Here is a 19,648-nt window from a genome sequence, read left to right as displayed (position 1 = left end):
TTCATGCTATCCTCTCTCTCTGTTCCTAACAGTTACCAGTGATGAATTCACAGACATTCATTTGAGTCAATCAGATTACGGTAGGTTGTTTTCTCAACTAATGTTTTATCAACAAAAGTTTATGACGTAGATAAAATAAATGACACAGATTTTCTGTTATTCGACAGAGTTGATTGATCGCTGTACCAGTGAATATTACAATCCAAACCCTGCTGTCTTTAACGGAGATCTTGAAATTGAAGAAATATCTGAAACATCAAATCCACAGATCAATGCCCGGCCAATTATGCAACCAAATAGACCTATTGTAACAGTGGAGACCCATTTCAGACATCCTATACAACCACTGCCCTCAAGACAGGATCGTTATAATGAAATTCTGCAAACGGTTCCTAATCACCAGACAGCTCCTACCCCACTGACTGAGGGTAAGTTTCTATTTTAATATTATACCTCTTAATGTAGATGTATGTCATAAATTGTTTATTTTTACTGGTTATGTTTTAAACAATGAATGTTAATTAGTGAGAGGCTTTAGTTAAAAACTGTATCGGCGTTGTTTTTTTAAAACTAACTGTATTGAACATACCATATCTATATACTCAGATAATCCCCCCAACGCAGATGTCGAAATTGAAGAAATAACGAGCGAAGGAGAAGAAAATGCAGAAGATGTTCAAAGTTTGAATGTATCTGAAGAAGGAAATGCCCAATCGAGCACTCCTCCTGATATTGGACGAGAACCACTGGAGACCCTACAACAGCTGGACAGAGCTGAAGTCTTGACAGAGATACCTCATTCGGATCCTTCTCAAACTCCTACCCCAATGACTGAGGGTAAGTGTATCTGCATTATAACTCTTAAATGTTTTTACCACCTTACATTTTAAACAATGAATATTACGCCGGTGAGAGAGAGAGAGAGAGAGGGAGGGTGAACCAGAGAGAGAGAGGAAGGGAGGGGCGAGGGTGTGTGTGTGTGTGTGTGTGTGTGTGTGTGAGAGAGAGAGAGAGAGGGAGGGAGGGGTGAACAGAGAGAGAGAGGAAGGGAGGGGCGAGGGTGTGTGTGTGTGTGTGTGTGTGTGTGTGTGTGTGTGTGTGTGTGTGTGTGTGTGAGAGAGAGAGAGAGAGAGAGAGAGAGAGAGAGAGAGAGAGAGAGGGAGGGGTAAACAGAGAGAATGGTTTCCGGAGGTAACAACTTTATTAACATTGTTAACATTGTTAGCTAGCTTTATTGAATTGAACGTGAGTATATATGTATATTTTCAAATTGAACAGAGCTTGAAGCAGCACCCCCGGAGAACAGAGCCAGCACCTCCCGCACCACTGAACAAATCAGAGGTATTTTTATTTATATTTATTCTATTCATTTATTTTATAATTAAATATATTTATTTACAGATGTATTTTCTCTGTTTTATGACAGAACCAGTACGGAGAGGCATTCGCAGAGTGAGGTTCCGTAGGGAGAAGATTCAACAAATCAGAGGTAATTTTTATCCATATATTTTATTATTTTCTTGATTAAAATTAAATTAAAATTTCTGATTAAACATTTTTTTTTTTTTTTTTTTTTTACAACAGAAGCAGCATTGAGGAACATTCAAAGACAACAGAGGGTGAGACGGGGGCGAGACCGTGGAAACAGTTTGGACATTGCCAGATTGTTGTTGACCAATTTCCAGACAATTCTTCAGATATGTAAAAAGTTGTAAGGGGTGACATTTGTTTTGTTTTTTTTGTTTTTTTTTTGCTTTTTTATTTTTAAATCACATACAAAATGGATCCTGAACAGTCATGTATAATTCCGTTCCAATTACTTCAGACTGTCGACGAATTAAATGAGCCAGTAAATTACGTACCGACCCGATTGCATGAGGCTATCCGCAAATTGAATAATTCAAACACAGAATCTTCTTTAAATAATACTGACACAGAACCACATCCATCAACAGACAATCAAATTGACCCTCCCAATGAAAATTACTTTCGACCTTTAGAAGAAGCTTTACAACAAGTTGAAAATGACTTTCAACCTATAGAAGACGCTGTACAACAGGATGAAAATTACTTTCGACCTTTAGAAGACGCTTTACAACAGGTTGAAAATGACTTTCGACCTATAGAAGCCGCTTTACAACAGGTTGAAAATCTGAACAATGACATTTTGTCAAGAAGACGCGATAACTTCGGCAATTTGGAATTCCGTCAAAACTTGGTAGTGCCACCCCTCGGAAATGTGCCAGATCTAGCCTGATTCTATCAAGAGGTTTCAGGGAATTTTACCGTCTTAGCAGAGAGAGTGAGACCCGAGGTTAGACCTAATGACATCGTGCAGGTCGAAATAATAGCTGAAAATTCTCAAGAACACGATATCATTCGAGTCAGCGAGAGGGGTATCGACTTTCAGACCGTTTTTGAAGGGTTACTGGAACGGTTGATACAATCTAACCGAAATATTGACGACGAGTCCAATCTAGAATTAGTTATTCAAGTGGTGCGAAACCCTCGAGGTGGTGGAGTTAAACGAAAAATAAAAAAAACTTTGGACTGTGAAATCATTAATAAGAAAAGAAAACATTTGTATGTAGTACACAATCGTAGCAATAAACTATGCTTTGCCATCAGCCTGGCTCTGCTTATCAATCCTGATCTCGACGATAGACAAGCTTCTGAGCAGGCTAGAGAATTTCAGCATCTCGCGGGTCTGAGCGATCAAACAGATGTAACATTCAGTCAGGTCAATACATTTGAACAGATAGTAAAGCGCAAAATTGTAGTGTTTTACAGAGCCTCCGAGGATCGTGCTATCGGCCATTTTGAAACAGATTACCCAAAGTCTGACAATCCCGTGTTTTTATTCCTGCTTCAAGGCCACTACTACGGAATAAAAAATGTTAAAGGCTTTTTAGGGTTTAATAAAGTCTGTCATTACTGCTACAGAAGCTACAGTCAGAGTGAGAAACACTATTGTCCGGGTCTCTGTAATCTCTGCCTAGACCCTGAATGCCCTAATGACTATACCAATCCTGTGTACTGTGCGGTTTGTAATAGAACTTGTCGTACACACACGTGTTATGTTAAACACAAAAAGGTTAGAGCTTTGGATGATTCAACCTCAGTACATGTCAGAAGTTTCACAAATGTTCAAAATGTAAATACCTTTTCGACGCTTGTAAAGAGCACAAATGCCCGCACGAAAAGTGTAGAGTTTGCGGGGAGGAAGCTAACGATTCAGAACCGCATATGTGCTATATTAGGCCTCTGGAGGTGGTAGAAGAACACACACAGAATGTAGTTTTTTACGATTTTGAGACATTTAGCAACAGGGCCGGTGAACATCATGCCTACCTAGTGTGTACAAAATCGTTACAGGGTGAAGAATGGCAGTGTTATGGCCTGGACTGCGTCGAAAAGTTTCTCATGAAGTTCAGGAGACCTCACTATAGTAATGCAACATTTATTGCGCACAATGCAAAAGGATTTGACAGTTACCTGATCCTAAAAAGCATGGTCCGTTTAGGAATGACACCGACGATTCTGATGCAAGGAAGTAAGATTATCAGTTTCACTGAAACCGACTACCGGTTACGTTTTATCGACTCGTTATCTTTTCTTGGCATGAAACTCGCCGCAATGCCCAAAGCTTTGGGATTTGCAGACAAGTCCAAAGGTCACTTCCCGCACAAATTCAGCGCTCGCCAGCATCTAAACTACATCGGCGCCTACCCACCTCCATCAGATTATGGGGTGGAAAACATGTCACCGACTCAGCGTGAGGAGTTTTACAGATGGTACAGAGAGGCCTCTCAGGGTGTCTTCAACTTTGAAAAAGAGTCTACGTACTATTGTAAAAATGACGTTGACATTCTTGTTAAGGGATGTCTGAAATTCAGAGAGGAGTTCATATGCGAGACGCGCGTGGATCCTTTTAGCTGCATCACAATAGCCTCTGCGTGTATGAAGGTTTTCCAGACAAACTTCCTGCCTGAAAAGGCGCTCGCGATTCCGTCGCCTGACGACTACAGGCGTCAATTCAAAAAATACTCATGCTGCTCGATTCAGTGGTTGGAATGGGTGATGTTTTCAGAAAACATTTTCATTCAGCATGCCCTAAACCGCGGGGAAAAAAAGATTGGACCGTACTATGTAGACGGATACTCTGTCATAGACGGTGTAGAGAAGGTATGGGAATTCCAGGGTTGCTTTTTTCACGGTTGCCCTACCTGTTTCAGGCCTCACGATATCTGCCCTATGACAGGAAAACCCTTTGAGGAGATGCATGCATCTAGCGAGGAGAAATTGCAACAGTTGAGAGTCACTCATGGTCTCCCTACGGAGGTGATGAGAGAGCACATTTGGACCGAAATGAAAAAACACATCCAGGCGAGAGGGAGGGCAGCCGGCATTGGAACTCTGAAATCTCCCAATCTGATATTTAAATTTTTTATTCAATAAATATATTTGTTTGACAGGAAAGATGTGCGTAAACAGGACTATAAATGTCTATATTCATTTATTTAAAAAAGGTCACTTTCTCTGTAGGAAGATAACAGGAAGCTGCTCACGCCCTTTTTGATGTCTATGTGTTCTTAAACAGAAATGATGTGCGTGTTTATTTACATCTAGAGCGAGGAAGTGAGATCCATCAGGAAGCATTTGGAGAAAGATTCTGCTGCCACACCTAGAGCTGTCTACTAGTGATCAGATCACAGCGTGTTTATAGTCACAGCGTGTACAAATAACAAGGTCACATGACACCCAGCCATCTTCTAACAGTATACATACTGGGAACTATATTCTCAGAAGGTGAAGCACTGCTACTTCTGCTACTTGGGCGGAGTGATTTGCTCGCAGCACCTGAGAAGCCCCGTGGTGAGGAGCAGAGAGTAACAACGGGGCTTTTCAGGGGTTGTGCTAATCACAAGACAGACAGAGTTAGGACACGCATGGAGATGAGAAGGGTATGTATGGACTTATCTAACTCTGGGGGATACGGGGAATAAGACAAAGTCCCAATAAGTCGGTGTGTTCCTTTAACAACGGCATTTTACTGTTTACATGAACATTTTCCATTACTTTAGATCTATTGTAAGTGATCATAGATAGACAGAGATATGTAAATCTGCAAATGTATAGTTTATATATATCATCTTTGTTTTGTCCTGTGTCCTGCAGTGAAGTGTGAACAGACCCACACTCAGCTGAAGGGTTGCTATGAGAAACAGGAAACTGGACGACCACAGAACTGTTAGAGCTGTTAGAGCTGTTAGAGCTGTTTAACCACACGGTACCAAACACCCAGACTCTCATGACAAGCACCACACACCCTGTTATCTACTATAATAGACCTTACACTGTGACTGTTAAAATATCCCTATTTTATAAAATGTTCTTTTCCCCAAACGTCCTCTCAGGACTTTAAACCAAGAACACACACGGTTTTCTTCTGAAAATCAATAAAAATATCGTTACCTCTGCTCCGTCTGATTGGCTGCTGCAGGTTACGTGATATGGTGACATCACTGTATGTGACATCATCATCTCCAGCTTCTACTTGAGCAGCTGAAATAAACCAAAGTTAACATCAATTTCAGTCAATTTAATCATTAAAAGGACGTCCGTAAAGATGGAAACATGAGGAAGATTATGTGATCTGATCAAAAGCTCCGGAGCATGCTAAAGGGCCCTTGTGGTGATTTGTCAACAACAGAAAAGTGATTTTAAAACAGATGTTTGACTTAAAGAAATAGCTTCGCTCAAATTCAACAGTAAAATGTGATTTTTAAATGTTAACTGTAATATTATTTGTCTTTTTTGTCTCTTAGACTAACCTTTAGGTTTCCTACGGATGCATCGTCTCACCAGGAGAACCAGGAGAACCAGGAGAACCAGGAGAACCAGGAGAACCAGGAGAACCAGGAGAACCAGGACACCGACTGAAACGGCAGACAACACAAAGCCAGAGGTGGTGGAGGTTGTAGTCGTGGGTTTCTCTAAAATGAACAAAAGAATATAATTAAAAGCACATAAATAAAAATTAGTAGATAAGTTCAGTCATTTCACTGTTCTTCCTGTTCTATGTGAAGCATTAGACTTTGAACTTTTGAGTTTGAATGAATTCCCTTGGTTTAAGAAGAGGTGAAAAGATCAAATAGCAGACGGTGTGTTAGGGTGCTTTCACACCTGAGCTGTTTTAGTTTTTTTAACCGTTTTGTACAAGCGTGCAGTTTAAACCTTACACACAATTTACAGACCTCTATGTGATTTAAGGGATAATCCATAACATATTATGACTACACATCATTATAATTTTTAAAGACAATGTTTGGTGTTTGACAAAGTGCATTGTGAACACAATCCTAACCAAATCAAAAATGTAACACAGATGCATCTCCACCCCTAAATCACACAGAGTCTACAGAACTGTAGGTGTGAAAGATGAATAATGACCTTTAACCTCCTCTCCTGTGACAGAGACCCAGCTGGGTGGAGACTCTCCATCACTGCTGATGAGACACTTGTAGAGGCCTTCATCAGACCTGGAAACATGGTGGATGGTCATGTGACCTGCAGGCTCAGTCCTGATGAAGGAGCCATCTTTATAGAAACCAGCTGGGAGGTTGGAGGACGTCTTTGTTTTACAGAGCAGAGTGAGGTCTTCTCCCTCCATCACAGGGAGGACAGGACTCTGCAGGATCACTGGTCCACCTCAACACAGAGACAAACTACAGCATGTCATCCATTCACACACAGCTTCATCAATACTGACTCCACAGTCTGATCTTACCAGGGACAGTGATGTTGATGCTGTTACTGGTTGCTCCCTCTCTGGACTCACACCAGTAAACTCCACTGTCTGATGGGGCCATGTAGCTGATGTTACAGGAAGAACCAGCAGATATTCCCCAGTCTTTACACTCAGCTCTGGTTTCTCTGGTTGTGTTCCTCCTCAGAGTCCATCCAGCAGAGCTGTCGTCCTCCTCACAGCTCAGAGAGACAGACTGGTCTTTAAACATCTGAGAGCTGCTTGGACTCACAGTCAGAGAGGCTGGAGGGAGGAGGGACAGAAAGATGCAGTTATAGAAGATGATTTTCATTCTGACACATTCCTCATATTTCTCATTTTACTGTTTACTGCTCTGCAGTTTAACTCCTCAACCACTGTCTGAAACACTAACTTTTCTATTAGTGAGTGAATAACTGTTCAGATGTGACAAAGAAGGATAACTGACCTTGGTTGGTTGTGCAGCTCAGCAGTGAGATCAGAACTGAAGAGAAATGACCCTCAGGTTAGTTTAACAGGCAACAAGACATCAAAACAGAAAAACTCTGGCTGTAGTGCACCGAAAAACAACACGATCCCATGTCTCCTGGGTGAAAGTCCTGTGTTGTTTGAACCCATCCACCCCCCCGACCAACCTCCCTACGCAGATTTTCAGCCTTTCATATTACTCGCTACATTGTAAATTGACACCCAATCACAAGGTAATTTAGGTCAATGGAGGCCAAACGGCGTTGATAAACACGCTAAAAAGCGATTATGCATCTTGATAACACGCCAATAATGGCATACGAATTGGCGTGTCATACATACACCACTTATTGAGATCAGTCTGAGTTATGGGGAAAACAATAAATGAAATTCATACTCTTGTCTGAGCTGTATATGATCTCTTGATGCTGTTGGATTCAGTCTTTGCATACATCAGTCACTCTAAGCAGACATGTTTAAGAACTAATCTTTGGAGACCAGGAACGTTTTAGGCCTATTTTAGGGGGGCTGAAGCGTATTAAGAAAAATAATAATTAGATTTAATTATTATTATTTATTTTTTTACAGTGCACTCTGTATTACTCACTACGTTGAATCAATCTTCCTGTACCATTCATCTGTTTGTGTCGTCGTGCACTGCAGTAGGTTTTATTTATATTTCACAAACTGTCAGCTGGTGGGAAAGGCAGAGACGGAGATTCTGCATGCACGTAACGGTATGTGGTCGAGCGAGGTAGAGAGTGGCTGAAGAGAGAGGAGTGCCAGGCGGTATAAAAACAAAGCAGGAAATCAGAGAATTAAAACGTTTTCACCGATTTCTCACTCGAAATGCTACTGTAGCAAGCATCTCACTATCACTAACGTTATCCACAGTCATGTTTAGAAACAACAAATAATATATCCAGCTACAACAAAAGATGATATATGTCTGGTCTCAATAGTGTAAACCAGGATTCATCTCGTCTCGTTGCTAATCTTTGGTCTGAACTTACTACTGCTCACACAGTAGAAATTGTAAGTTGTTGTTAATGACTTTTACTTGCTTAACTTTAGCTACGTTTACTTGAGGTAAAGATTAAGTGATATTTTCTTTGGCTATGGTAAACAATAGTCTAGCTAGAGTGAATGAGTGAATTACAAGAAATAACTAAACTAACCTAGCTAGCTATCCACAGTTCTTTATTCTTTGCCATTAATATAGCATGCTATCTCTAAAGTATTAAAAATAATATTAGTCCCCACAGAATTTTGTCACTGAAAACTAAATTTCATAGTGTCACTTTTAATGATATTGTACCGTTATATCCTTCAATTCATTGAGCCGATGGATACTGGAAGATATTTAAGGATAGAGGGAGAGAGAGAGGCATGTATGCATGTATACATACTGACATTATGTACATGTATGCATGTATGTATGTATGCATACTTATATTATGTACATGTATGTATGTATTTATGCATGTTTGCATGTATATGCATACATACATATAGTAATCGTTTAAACTTTTAATCCTCCACCATCAGGTTATTAAATTCAGACAGTAGCTACTTTAAATAGGATCCTTATCAACAGCTTACATGATAAAGTATGCAACAATGGCTATTTATTATTGTATTCTTTCTATTGTACTGCTATTTGTCGTAGTACACTGACCTCTGTTTGTCTGTTTTACTGATTTGAGCTGGACGTGACATTTTGGATGTTGACATGACACTGATTCAACCACTCTACTGTCAATAACAGTAATTAGTGTAATTAAATATCTTATTTTGACAACTTATCTAATAGAGAGAGGAATTAGGTATGGAATTACTTTATCACACATTTACATGAGCAGATAGATAGCATTGAAGACATAGCCTACAGAATAACTCAGCAGGAAGACAGCCTAAGTAAGTTCCCCCCATGCAGCTTTGATGTATCTAAAAGCTAACATTAGAGTAACGTTTGTAAGGAAGATTTAGCAGAGCCTAGGGGCTAAGTCCCCCCTTTCTTTCAATCCTAGTGACGTCCCTGTTGGAGACACACATTAAGTTGAACTTACCCAGCAGCAGCTGTAGAGATGAGTCCTCCATTTGAAATGTTGGTTATCTGAGATCAGCACATTAGTGTCTAACCAGTCACACCGAGTAAAGCCCTCCTCCTTCCTCGTCACGTGTCACTCATAAGGCTTTCTGACAAGCAGTAATAGAAAACTAATGTCAGTATCACCCAGCTCACTATGTGAGGGCACATCTGGACAGTCACAGTCACAGCTGGACAGTCACAGTCACATCTGGACAGTCACAGCTGGACAGTTACAGTCACATCTGGGCAGTCACAGTCACAGCTGGACCGTCCAGACAGATGCTGAGAGTCTTTAATGGACCTGCATTAGACAGCTGGGCTTCATGCTGTGTGTCAGCTATAGGGCTAACAGACCTGAGTGTATACGGAGGAAACTCCTCTAGCTTTGATTGGTTATTTTATAGTACTTGCTGATATTTTAATATTTTTTTAATTCTTTTTTTAGACGTGCACATATCTATCTAATGATTCTGGATAGGAAGAATGACGTTATGGATATCTGAAATGTTCTTTTTAATGATAGAGTCAAGCTAATACATGTTAAAATGGCCACTTAAACGGTTAAAAACATTTGTGTTCTACTACTCCCACAGTGTGTTCCAAGGGATCCCAAACCCAATGCAGTCCAAGTCTGACCTGCTGTCTCTCTTTCTCTATGTCTCTCTCTCTCTCTCGCTCTCTCTCTCTCTCTCTCTCTCTGTCTGTCTGTTTCTCTTTCTCTGTCTGTCTGTCTGTCTCTCTCTCTCTCTCTCTCTCTCTCTCTCTGTCTCTCACACACACTCTCTGTCTCTCTCTCTCTGTCACACAAATGTGTTTCTGCCTCTTAAAACTAGAACCTAGAAAGCAGTGTCCTACAGAAAGAGATCAAGTGAGGGAGAGAACAGACAACCAACATGCAGTGGTGACCTTTGACTTGAGTCATCTCTTCACTCTCTGTGTGGATCATTTGGACTGAACTCAGATGGAATCAGCTCTCAGATCATCTTTATTTCTATATTCTAATGCATCCAGGTGTGTCTGAATGGGTGTGTGTGTTTTAGTTTTACATATGTGTCTTGTTGTTGTTGGAACTCAGCATCATGGTTGTGTCTTTGGCAGAAGAACCTAAATGTGACATGTTTAGCATTCAGATAAAATAACTTGTTGGAACTGATCCACGAAACACAAACATGTTGACTTGCAGACAAACTGCTGATGAGACAGGAAATAGATGCACTGAACTGTTTGTTATTCATAAATTAACTCTTTTTTTTTTAAATATTAATGATTAATGCAGTTCTGATTCTGTCTGTCCACTGGGCCGTTGGTCCCTCCAGTGGTGGAGCTGATTATTCTGCAGACTTCCTGGAGGTGAAAGCCTTTCCAGTGAAATGATCCTCTGGAGAACAGAGTGAAAGCTGCCTCCTGCTGGCTGTCTGACTGCATTACATCATGCTTTCTTTCTTCTCAAAGCCTCAGCACATGATTGGCTCAATGTATGCATCATCAGATCATCTTTATTTATTAAAATGGTAGACTTTATAATATATGTATACGTGTGTGAATGAATTTAACACTCAGGTGGTGAAAAGGTAACATCTACCTTAATTGAAGTCAGTGTGTCATAGGAAGTCCCACGCTCTGTAAGATATGATGGTGCCGGACCATTAAGAGCTGTGTAGGTCAGGAGAAGGATTTTAAAATCAATTCTGGATTTTACAGGAAGCCAAACCAGATAATAAGGAATTACAATAGTCCACAAATGCATGGACTAGTGTCATAAACCTGGCTCTAGGTCATGGCAAAAACTTGGAAGAGACACAAAAAAGTCATGGATCGGATTAGAGCAGGCAGACACAGAGGTAGGAGGGGCCATCACACTGGATCTTTTGCATCGTTTTAAGACAGGTTGTGCCTAAGTATAGGCGGTTCTTGAAGTTTGTTTATGTAGGCGTTAAAGAATATATTCTGATCAATGATAACTCTAAGATTCCTTACATTGGTGCTGGAGGCCAGGGCGATTTCATCCAGAGCTATGTTCAGATAATGAACTTCGGAGGTGTTTGGGGCCAAGTACAATACCTTCAGTTTTGTCTGAGTTTAACATCAGAGGCCTGTACTACGAATCCAGATCAACATGTCCTGGATTTATTTCAGTTCCCGGACTTCACCTAACCTAACAACCGCGGTCCTCCATAAGCTGTGTCACGACGCTGGTTAACAACTAGTTCAATCAACCCAGGGTTTCCCAATCCAGCGGCGCGCACATTCACATAAAAGAGGCGGGGTTGGCACAGCACAACCAATCACAATCATCTACCAGAGCCGCATATTTTACATAAGAAGAGCAAATTATAATTCTACATAAATATGAAGAACACAGACACGGTTTTATAGGCAAAACGCAATACAGTCGCTGCTTCCTAAAACAGGAGGAAAGCTGGCAAAAAAATAGCCGACGCTGTAAATGCGTAAATCACAACGCTTATCAATATCACTTCCCCATCAGTCAGGACCAAGATCTGACCATAATTACACTTGTGCTTTCCATAAACTGTCGTTGCTTTAGTCTTTTATTTCAGTTGCAACCCTGGCAGTGGGAAGCCATTGTGAGAGCAAATAAAAAATATGAAAACATAATTCAAACTGATGTGTGTCATTGGCAACACACAGCTCAACAAGCCAACAAATATCCTATACGTAATTCCCTCTGCTGAAAATCTATATCTTTCATAAAAATACCCATCAGGGAATGTTAACGGGGTTGTCGCTCTCTAAATGTTTTAACTATGAGCGCACCCCTCTCTCCTCCTCTCTCTCTCTCCCCCCCCCCTCTCTCTCTCTCTCTCTCTCCCCCCCTCTCTCTCCCCCCCCCTCTCTCTCTCTCTGCACACCGAGCTCCACCTGATCTTCTAAGAGCGGTGACACCGTTATCAATCAAGCATTGATTGGTCGGTAGGCGGTGCTTTAACACCGGTTGATCTCTAATCTCCAACATAACCTGCTCCCGACCAGAGGCCTGTACTACGAAGCGAGATTTGGCGTTAACGAGCTAACTTCAGACTCAACCCAGGGTTTTCTGTACTACGAAGGTGGATCACTTGTGATCGGGTTCAATCGCCGTGGTAACTTATGCTGAACGCCTAACCTGGTCGGGAGCAGGTTATGTTGGAGATTAGAGATCAACCGGTGTAAAAGCACCGCCTACTGACCAATCAATACTCGACTGATAACGGCGTCACCGTTCTTAGAAGATCAGCTGGAGCTCGGTGGAGAGAGAGAGAGAGACAGAGAGAGAGAGACAGAGAGAGAGAGACAGAGAGAGAGAGAGAGAGAGATGTGCGCTCATAAAAGTTAAAACATTTAGAGACCGACAACCCTGTTAACATTCCCTGATGGGTATCTTTATGAAAGATAGATTTTCAGCGGAGGGAATTATTTATAGGCTATTTGTTGCCTTCTTTAGCCGTGTGTTGCCAATGCGCACATCGGTTTAAATTATGTTTTTATGTTTTTTTTTATTTTCTCTCACGATCGCGCACCACTGCTGGAGTTGAACTGAAATAAAAGCCTAAAGCAACGACAGTTTATGGAAAGCAAAAGTGTAATTATATGGTCAGATCTTGTGCCTGACTGATGGGGAAGTGACCAGTTTAGTCTAATGTATTGTAGTGGGTGTACTGTACTGTATATTGGCCAGAATCTGCCTTTGGGGGAGGAGGGGGGCATATCATAGTGGGGGGTCTGGGTGTCCTCCCCCAGGGAAGTTTTAAGCATCAACGACTTCATTTCCTGCATTCCGATACACTTTTATGCACCAATTTATGGTGAAATACCTCCATTGAGCCTATGTGAAAAAAAAAGCACAGATGACAATTCAAAATATATCAAACATATAATGGAAAGTATGTTGTTACGTGTCATTGGGCATTTTTAAGTGAGTATATGGAAATTCTGGAGCTTACTATCACGTAGACTACACCACTGGATATTGATAAGCTAAACGTTGTGATTTACGCATAACAGCGTCTGCTTTTTTGCCAGCTTTCTTTCCTGCGTTTTGCCTGTTAAACCGTGTCTGTGTTCTTCATATTTATGTAGAATTATAGTTTGTTCTTCTTGTTTAAAAGATAGCAGCTCTGGTAGATGTTTGCGATTGGTCGTGGTGCGCAAACACCGCCTCTTTTATGTGAACGCGCACGTCTCTAGATTGGAAAAACCTGGGTTGACTGAACTAGTTGATAACCAGCGTCGTGATACAGGTTATGCGGGACCACGGTTGTTAGGTTAGGTGAAGCCGGATCACTGAAAGAAATCCAGGACATGTTGATCTTGATTCGTAGTACAGGCCTCTGGTTAGCTGTTCAGCATAAGTTACCATGGTGATTTAACCCAGCAACAAGTGATCCACCGTTGTGATACAGAAAACCCTTGGTTGAACCTGAAGTTACCTCGTTAACGCCAAATCTTGCTTCGTAGTACAGGCCTCTGATGTAGTTAGGTAATGATGATAATAATAATCTCCCACTCATCATTACGTAGGCTTAGCAATACTTTATTTTGGTGTGGAAAAACCATACAATATAAATGCAGAAATTCACACACACAAATTAACACAACAACATAATAAGAGCAATTTCTAAAACATAAACAATGTATAGAATATAGACAAATTATTAAGAAGTAACATTTTTAATCATTGTCAACAATAAATCAAATTTGTGTAGCACTGTGCAATTAGGGCTTTGCTGTGATTATTACATGATAAATCAGCCACATCATTTTATATTCACCATTCTCTAGCACAGAAAAAAGCTTGATTCAAAGTTTCGTCATCAGTAAAATGTTAAAAAAATAAAAACAACAACTAGAGTAAAAAAAGCTAAATCTACTTATTATATATATATATATATATATATATTATAACTGGTACAGAACAAACAATCTCACATACAGAACAAGCTATAGCTCAGTTATCAGTGAAAGGCTACTACACAACACACACTGCTGTAGAGCAGCCCAGAAAATAATAAAATAGTCCAATGAGGGCAGACAAGTGCAAACTGACACATTTTGTTTCTGAAAGATACATGTGTTTATAAGAAACTTCTCAATGCAGCAGCTTCACATTTTTTATTTTTCATTCGTAATTTATTTTAATAAATGTGTAGTCATTGATAAACTAAGAAGATTTAGGATGTGTTTTTTTTCACCACAGTTTAATCAATCAGACTGTATACATAAACACAACAATCACATGCAGTCATTTCTTTCCACTATAGTATCAGTTAAAAACAAAAACGTGCAGTTCTTCCCTTTCTCACTTACACAATATGAAGCTGAATTTGGCCAACAGCTGAGGAGGTCACACCTTCTGCTATTTAAATGGCCACGCTGTTTTCTAGCTCTCTTGGATCCATGTATGTGTATGGGACCTCCAGCTTCTTGTTTCTGGCTTTGATGACCACACTTAACCCTTCAAGCTCTCCTTGAAAATCCTTAATCAGCTTGCAGGGAATCTTCTCACTGAAATGGTCCTCTGGGTATTGGCCAAGAGGGACCTAATGAGATAAATGATACATTTAAAAAAGACTGTTTAGAAATGTTTGAACTTAAACTGTTGGCTATATAATGTACAGTTGTAGTGAGCATGATTTCTTTCTGTGGCTCAAAGCCCTAATGACATAGTGAACTACTTTTTACAACCTGAACATAAAAGTGATTTATATAATAATATTTCATAAAATCTCTGGCACTTACGAAGTCAGATGACTGCTTGCTGAGTAGCCACATGGTGGCCATTCCCTGAACTGTTGTGTTGACGTCAGGGAATGTCTACAGCATCGTGGCCTTGCTTGTTTTCCCCTTTGTGGTTGGTGGAGGAAGTTGCAGAGAGATGGGAGTGTTGGGCATCCAGCTACCATAGTCATACTGCAATGAATTCATGATTGACAGATTACTGCTTAAAGCGTAACGCTCGCCAAAATGCAACCTAGGGTCTTTTTGTGAATGTACCCGAGTCAAACTTTTGTTTAAAAGCATAATTAGGATGGAAACGCCACTTTTAAGAATTACAGTATTTTTGTTTTCGGTCTTTTGAATGGGAGAGCTAGGGGCACTACTCACTAATCAATGATTTTGATGTGATCATAGTAGTGCCCCTAGGTCTCCCATTCAAAAGACCATTTGACCGAAAACGAAAATACAGTCAGTCAATCTTAAAAGTGGTGCTTCCATCCTAATTATGCTAACGAAAGTTTGACTCGGGGACATTCACAAAAAGACCCTAGGTTGCATTTTGGCGAGAGTTACGCTTTAATACTCTTTGAAGTCATGCCATGTCAGTCAATAGGTCAGTCGGTTCACCACTCTGGTCCACACTGATTCGTGGTCCCCAGAGGATAGATCCTAATGACTTTGGTGATCCCCTGACTTTTTACTTAGTGCCACCATAAGGTTAACATTTGTGGTTTTCAACTTAACAACTTTATTTGCTAGATTGTCATTAAATCTAGTTCACACATTCATGTTGGAATCACTTTGGTGATCCTCTGACTTGTCATCCAGCGCCATCATCACATCAAAATTATATTTGTCCAATCTTTATGACCAAATACCTGCAAAACTGACATTTTCATCCATCTCAGCTGTTCCTTGTGTCTTGTGCTAATTACTAAATGTTTGCATGTTAACATGGTGAACTAAGATTGGGATCTTGGTAAACATAAATACTAAAAGTCAGCGTGTTAGCGTTTTCATAGTGAGTATTTTAGCATGTGCTGCATTTAGTTTAAAGCATCACTGTGACTAAGTGCCGCGTCACAGACCTGTTAGCATGGCTGTAGACTCTTGTTAATGTCTTCCATCTTTCTTCAGTTCAGAACAAAACTGCAACACCTCATGAACCCACTCCACAAAAATAGGTTAAATGAAAAGGCTTCACCTGTCCAGTATTCACAGCTGAGTGCTGTCCTGAGCAAGTGAAGATCACCATGGTGACAAACTTGACCAACTCAGCCACGGTGGTAAAGCTCTGTGGAATTCCTGAGAATGAGAAGGAATAAACTGACTCAAAGACATCCAGATGACTGGTTGAGTTATGTTTGCATTATGATAATATAATATCTAAATGTGCACATAAAGCATCATTCATCACCATAATGAGCTTTTTTTTATTTATTTAAACTCACCCGTGCTTGCTTGGGAAAGAAATCCATGTTCAAAAATGTCTGAAATCCACTTCTGCAGTTCGGAGTCTTTCTGGACCTCAGCGTCATTCTTGTAGTAGAAGCTGAGCACTCCCTGCACAAACCTTTGAGAAATGTAGAATATAAAACACATTCCTTGTTGAGATATGCATTGTTGTACACACTGCAGTAGCGAGACAGTCTTTGTCTATGATTTTATTTTTATTTTTAAAGTGGGGAAATTTTACAATACATTTTTAAATAAATTAAATTACAATTTAAACTGTTTTTTTACACACACACACACACACACACACACACACACACACACACACACACGAGAGATGCCAGTGCTGGCCCAGCACCCTGCACGGTTTGGGGGGGTACAGTGCCTTGCTCATGAGCACCTTGGCAGTGCCCAGGAGGTGAAGTGGCAGCTACCAATCCACACTCCGTACTTTGGTCCATACGGGGGCTTGAACCAGCGAGCCTCGGGTTCCTAACCCAGTGATTTTCAACCACTGTGTCGTGAGGGATCGTCCTGTGCGCCGTGGGAAATTGTCCGATTTTACTTAATTGGTCCAACAAATTTTTTTTATTGAGTTACTGCAAATAATTAGCCGTTGTTGCGCATCTGTGCCTGCAATGTGATGACTGGCAGAGAAATGAAATACTATTCTGTGTCAGTAGGTGGGAGTATAGCGCAATAATGACCTTGTTGATTTAAGACAATAGAATTACTGCCACCATGTGCACGAAAGGTGGCAGTGACAGGATGTAAGCAGTAGGGCCGAGATGATCTATGTAAATCTGCAACAGCGATGGATACATTTTTAAAAAGGAAAAATGCAGATTCTGATCTTAGTAGGCTACAATAGGGGCTTTCCGATCGGAGGGATTTTTGCAGTTCCTAGACCTAAATGTTCCTAGAACACTTTTTTCGTCGTGTTCCAACAGGAAGAAATTTGGGGATTTTTAAGTTCCTCTGGCCTCAGTAGCGTACTTTTTTAGCTCCTACTTCAGATTAGGGTCTTTTCCCTTTTCCCTTTTCCTAGGTGTACTTGATTGGTCGAATTTATAAGTCACGCCCACTGCCAACTCGGAACTTGCAACAACCAACAACGGGACATTTTTAACAATTTTCACCTTTATTCATCATTAAATTCACTTCTGACAACGTTTTGGGCGAGAAAGTAACTGTTTAGATTTCAAATATAGGCAGTCTTGCGAAAATTGATGCCGAATTGACAATTTGCTTCAAAGTTTTCGGAGTTCAGAAGCTCCATCAAGTGAGGCGACAGCCAGCAAGCGCCTGCCCCGGCCTCTAGCTCGTTGCTCGGCCAGTCACGCTCCGAGACCTCGCTGTGAGCTGGAGGTCTCTCAGACCGCTCTCGTAAATAAGAGGCTTTTATTTCACCGTTGAGCGCAGCAGGCAGAGTCGGGGTCTGTTCCGAGTATAATAAAGCCCCGTCTGTGTTGAGCAAAACATTATGTGAATTACTACGAGAATGGACGTGCATTTAATAAAGGAAAAGTACACAAGTATTAGCATCATCTGTTGTTGTTGTTGTATGTGACGCTAAGGTCTAGTGACGATGCTATAAAGACCGTTGCCGTGGTTACATCCCTCCCTTACCCCTCCTACCAGTCCCTATGGCTACTTGGCCAGTGGGAATGCAAATGGGAAAAAAGATTTTGGGGGAGAGTAGTTCTTAGAACTGCTTAGAAGTGTACTTTTCTTCTAAAAAGTACAAGTACTATTCGGTCGGAAAGCACCTATTGTGTCATTTTGTAACATTTTTGGTTGGTGGTGTGCCACGGGATTTTTTTAATGGAAAAAATGTGCCGTGGCTCAAAAAAGGTTGAAAAACAATGTCCTAACCCAACTCCCTACGGACTGAGCTACTGCCACCCCCAAAGATGCTCCCAAAGATTTGGAGCGAGTAATGATCAGGGTTTTACAGCGAGGTAGGCTTTGGGAGGCGTATTTTGGACATTTGGAGAAATCAGTCTTTATGCTAAGCTAAGATAATAGCCTCTTGGCTGTAGCTCCGTACTTAACACACAAACATATTGACCTACAAACATATTGACCTTCTCACATCTAACTCTGGGCAAGAAAGTAAATATGTTTATATTCATACTATTTATGTAGGTGAATCATTCATTTCATTTAAACCCCAAAAGAAGTGCACATTTCATATTCTGTCATTCCAATACAGTCCCCTCTGCCATATTACAAATGATTATGATTATGGGCAGGAAACCCTACACAAATGTAGGCTGACTCAAAATTATTTATGAGAAATTGAACTGAGTTACATAAGAGAACAAAAGTTAGCTACTAAAGAGGGCAGGATTTGGGCTCCTTTTTTCCCCAATATGGGGACACCTGTACTACCTTTGGATGATATCCCAAAGCTTGAGTCCATCATCCCTGTAGTAGAAGTTCGGCACAGCCTCCACACCACGTTCAGCAATGTCGTCTGGTAGGCAGAGGGAGCTGTACCTCATTGAGGACAGTGATCTCTTCAGGATTGTCATCATACCCTCTCCACCAGAAGCTGCAAACTAGATAACAGTCAGATATGTAAGGAATATGTATATGTTAGAGACAAATACTGTAAATGACATTGAAAAAAAAACTTTGTTTAGTGAGTTTCTTGGTATTTATATACCTGTGTAAAAACTCCAGTCTCAGATATTAGAAGACTTCGAGCTAAGTAGTTGATCTGCAGAGTGTAGCGAGTGTAAGGTATGAGGAGCTGAGGGAAGGAGGGAACTCTGTTAGTAACACTATTACATGTTAACAAAGTCAGAAATCTGGATGCTTCTATACTACTTAGCAGTGAGAAATGCTTGCAAATAAAGTACTGGTTAATACTGTTAAAGAATGTTCTGTAATTGTTGTATGTTGTCGTCTATTTACTAAAGGTTTCTTCTGCTATTCAGTTAGTTGATTCCTTAAGAGGAAATTCATATTTTCATTGAATCCCAGGTCAGAGCACAGGATCAGTTGATCCTCAATCATCAATGATGTCTAACTTCTTATGTCTTTGACAAAAGGAAAGAGGGAGGTAGGCTGTCTGGCAATTGCAATGAAAATACCTTAAATATAGCTTTTTCTCTAAACCA

The 19,648-nt window shown here is 40.6% G+C and overlaps 2 protein-coding genes and 1 pseudogene across 5 annotated transcripts in view; 2 read left to right on the top strand and 1 right to left on the bottom strand.

Annotated features, from left to right (window-relative positions):
* Positions 1–19,648, top strand: part of LOC116034141 (hemicentin-1-like) — a 1,482,957-nt gene that overhangs the window by 1,110,175 nt on the left and 353,134 nt on the right. The window lies entirely within an intron of this gene.
* The window catches only part of LOC116034899 (gastrula zinc finger protein XlCGF49.1-like), a 390,500-nt gene that overhangs the window by 351,836 nt on the left and 19,016 nt on the right, over positions 1–19,648 (top strand). The gene's annotated exons all lie outside the window — the stretch shown is intronic.
* The window catches only part of LOC116034906, a 399,592-nt pseudogene that overhangs the window by 375,481 nt on the left and 4,463 nt on the right, over positions 1–19,648 (bottom strand).

The sequence above is a fragment of the Sander lucioperca genome, chromosome 17 (assembly GCF_008315115.2).
Source record: "Sander lucioperca isolate FBNREF2018 chromosome 17, SLUC_FBN_1.2, whole genome shotgun sequence".
Taxonomy (NCBI): domain Eukaryota; kingdom Metazoa; phylum Chordata; class Actinopteri; order Perciformes; family Percidae; genus Sander; species Sander lucioperca.
This window is presented reverse-complemented; position numbering and strand designations above follow the sequence as displayed.